The following is a 4,093-nucleotide window of genomic DNA, read 5'->3' as shown; positions in this document are numbered from 1 at the left end:
GTGTGTTAATTCTATTTACCATTACTGTAAATCTCTGTGGCTAAGTAGCCTGTTCAATCACTGCCATTTTTCACAGGAACATTCAACAAATAGGTTGTATCCATAGGCATATAAATAAATATGGTTCCCTACATGTTTATACTAGCTACCTAAAATACACATAATGTTGTTAAAGCTAGTTCAGCTGTTATAACAGTTTATGATAACATATCATTTTAGCATATAAGAATTAGCATATTAGCATAAAACGTTTGTTTCCAAATTTACTTTTGAAAAAATTGTTGATGTATGTAATTTATTGTATTTAAAACTACTAACCATTTTTGTAAGGAAAATTAAAATCATTTAAACTTACTCCAACAATACTCAGAGACTAAAAACATGGCCTATCAGTAGTGTGTTGGCATGCAGTAACATGTTGCTGCAAAAAAAGTTTATGTAATGTCAAAATGTGATTTCCACACACATTGTTGCTCACTCATTGTTTTTTGATTTTTTTTGCACCATTCTGCAAAGTCTAGAGACTGTGTGTGAAATTCCCAGGAGATCAGCAGTTTATGAAATACTCAGCATACAGCATTCTGGTATCAACATCCATGCCCGAGTTAAAGTCCCTGAAAAAACAATTTTATCATATATTCTGTAAAATATTTACCCTGAAAAAAGTCTGATACTGCAAAAGAATTGTTTCTTATTTAAGGATAATGGTCTTGTGAAGTCATTAATTATAACAGCGTTGTTTCAGTCCTTTTAAAAACCTAATGATAACTGAAATCACCTAAACAACTTTGTTCAAAAGTTTCCACATCCTTGAATGTTTGGCCACATTATAAACACACAGGTTGATACACAGAGGTTTAAATTGCTATCAGAGGGACATTTCCACACATGTGATTCATTGCAGTTGTAATTGGTGTCTGTGCATAAATAGTCAGTGAGTTTCTCAGCTCAGAGGTGATGCACTGACTTCAATAGATACTGCACCATGAGGAAGACAAAAGAACTGCCAAGGGACCTGCAAACTTTATATAGCAGGAAAAGTTTATAAAAAGTTATCTAAACACTTGAAAATGCCAGTCAGTACTGTTCAACTCTTATCAAGAGGTAAAAAAAAATAAGAGGTTCTGTTGATACTAAGCTACGGTCAGGGAGACCAAGAAAGATTTCACCAACAACTGACAGAAGAATTGTTTGGGACGCAAGGAAAAAAACACAAACAACTTCCAGAGTAATACAGGCTGCTCTGTTTTGAGGAGCACAATAAGGAGATACTGCATGGTCGAGTTGGATACCTGCATGGTCGAGTTGCCAGGAGAAAGCGGTTACTGTGCCCATGCTACAAAAAGGCCCGTTTTCAGTATGCTAGACAGCACCTAGACAAGCCTCACACCTTCTAGAGCAGTTATTTGGAGTGATGAGACCAAAATTTAACTTTGTAGTCACAACCATAAACCCTATGCTTGGGGCGGAGTCAATAAGGCCTTAAATATTTGATGGTGACAAGTACACCATCCCCACTGTAAAGCATGGTGGTGGATCTGTTATTTAGTGGCTGTATGAGCTCCAGTGGCACAAAAATTGATGGCAAGATGAATGCAGCATGTTATCAGAAAATGCTGGCAGACCATTTGCATTCTACAGCATGAAAGCTGTACATGGGACACTCCTTGATGTTCCAGCATGACAATGATCCAAAGCACACGGCAAGGTTGGCCCTCCAATGGCTAGAGCAGAAAAAGGTAAAGGTCCTGGCATGGCCATCACAGTCTCCCAACCTCAATATCATTGAGACACTTTGGGGAGATCTCAAACGTGCAAATTTATCGGAACTGGAGGCATTTTTCTAAGAAGAATGGGCAGCTATACCACCTGAGAGAATTTGGGACCTCATGCACAATTATTACAAAAGACTGCATGATATTATTGATGCTAAAGGGGGCAATACATGATATTAAGTCAAACTTTTAAACAGGGTTTATTTCTTATTTTCTTTTTTGTTATGATTTGTTTGAGGATTGCGCCATTCTGGTATGACTTACATATTAACCTGAGTCTATTAAGAAATAAGAGAAATTTGTTTTCCCTTCTCACTCATCTTTTCTTTAAAAAATGCAAACTTATGAACACAACTGTGTATACAGTATACAGTATATATACACCACGATCCAAATTATTATGTAGATGCCATTTTTCATTGTTTTTCCAAATCATTCCAAGGATTAATTTTATACTGCTATAATTTTTAGATTTTTAATATTGATATTTTGAAAAAAACAAACAAAAAAAAAACAAAAAAAAAAAACACTTTGTTCCACATAGTTATGCAGAATGCAGTTTGAAAGCATTCAATGGGTAATATTGAACTTAGAAAAGACCTCTGTTATATGTGCTGCATGATTTTTTTTTTCTACAAAAAATAAACACAATTTAAAACAAAAAACTATTTACAGTTCAAGTTACATGTTAACATATGCACCCTTCTTGGAGATAACATAAACAATTCTCTCTTGTAAGTCCATGTATAGTTTCTTGCAGTATTTCATTTTAAGATGCCAGTATTGCCTCCCATAGTTGTTGTTTGGAGGTATACTGCCACCCAACCTTCATAGATCTTCATTTTAAGTATACTCCAGAGGTTCTCAATGGGGATGATGGTGGCCACACCATGATTTTTTTTTCTCTTTCCATAGCAATCAAGGAACCAATTGTGTTTTTTGTGGCATGGGATGGTACGTTATCCTGCATGAAAATAATTTTATTTCCGAAAGGCACAATTCTTCTTTCTATACCATAGCAGAAAATGGTTTGTTAGGAACTCTACATATCCTGTAGAGGTTATTTTGACACTGACAGGGAACCTAAAGGGACCTACCATGTCACTTCCCAATTTTCCAGCCCAAATTAATTAACTAACCTGTCTAACATTGATTCCAGTTGTCTTAAAACATGAAAAATAAAACTTGCAAAATAATTAGGAACATGGTGTATGTATGTATATACATGATTGTAAAATATTTAAATATTTAAGAAATGTCAAAATGTCAATTTCTGATCTTGTTTTAATTTGTACCAGTGGATGAAAGTGATGTAATTGCTCGTAAACAACAACAACAACAAGAACAACAGCAACAACAAAAATCACTTTTCACTCAACAGAATGAGTCAACAAAATCACTCAACAAAATGAGTATTTCAATGTAGAAAGTGAAGACATGCCCTAATAGCTAGTATTTCCCACTTTGGCCTAAATAACCTCAATGAGATGTTTATTGTAGAGATCTTCCAGTTTCTGAACGTTTCCCCTACTTTTCAATGCAGAATTCTTTCAGCTGTGTGATGTTTGAGGGGTTTCTTACATGCACACAGTGTTTCAAATCAACACACAGGATCTTGATAGGATTTTCAGTAGGTCTAGGCTTTAAATTGGCCATTCCGGAATTTTCAGGTTTTTTTTTTACTTTTTTCAGCCAGTTCTTGGTGGATTTACTGGTGTTTCAGGTCATTGTCATATTGCAAGGTCCAGTTCAACTTCAGCTTCAATTTGACAGATGGTCCCACATGTTCTTCAACCATCTTCTGAAACCATGTAGAATTTATAGTGGATTCTATGATGATGAGCTGGCCAGATCCTGCGATAGCAAAGCATCTCCAAACCATAAAATGCTCATATGTTACAATATGGGGTGCCCTAATTTTTGTACATGACTGTGTGTGTGTGTGTGTGTGTGTGTGTGTGTGTGTGTGTGTGTGTGTGTGTGTGTGTGTGTGTGTGTGTGTGTGTATAGACCTGTCATCATTTCGTTTACCTCTCATCATTTTGTTTCCTGAGGGTAAACAAAATCTTCAGGAACATGATGACAGGTCTTCTTATCATCATGTCAATTATTAAGATCAGTGGATATTATTGGTTCCAATATGAAAATCGCATACTGACTATATAAGTTAGATTCACCACAAGAGGGCCTCATATATTTTAATATTTGTGTGTGTGTGTGTGTGTGTGTGTGTGTGTGTGTGTGTGTGTGTGTGTGTGTGTGTGTGTGTGTGTGTGTGTGTGTGTGTGTGTGTGTGTGTGTTGCAGTAGGATAGCTTT

The sequence above is a fragment of the Tachysurus fulvidraco genome, chromosome 13, assembly GCF_022655615.1.
Source record: "Tachysurus fulvidraco isolate hzauxx_2018 chromosome 13, HZAU_PFXX_2.0, whole genome shotgun sequence".
Classification (NCBI taxonomy): domain Eukaryota; kingdom Metazoa; phylum Chordata; class Actinopteri; order Siluriformes; family Bagridae; genus Tachysurus; species Tachysurus fulvidraco.
The sequence above is the reverse complement of the archived record's forward strand: the minus strand, read 5'-3'. Positions refer to the sequence as shown.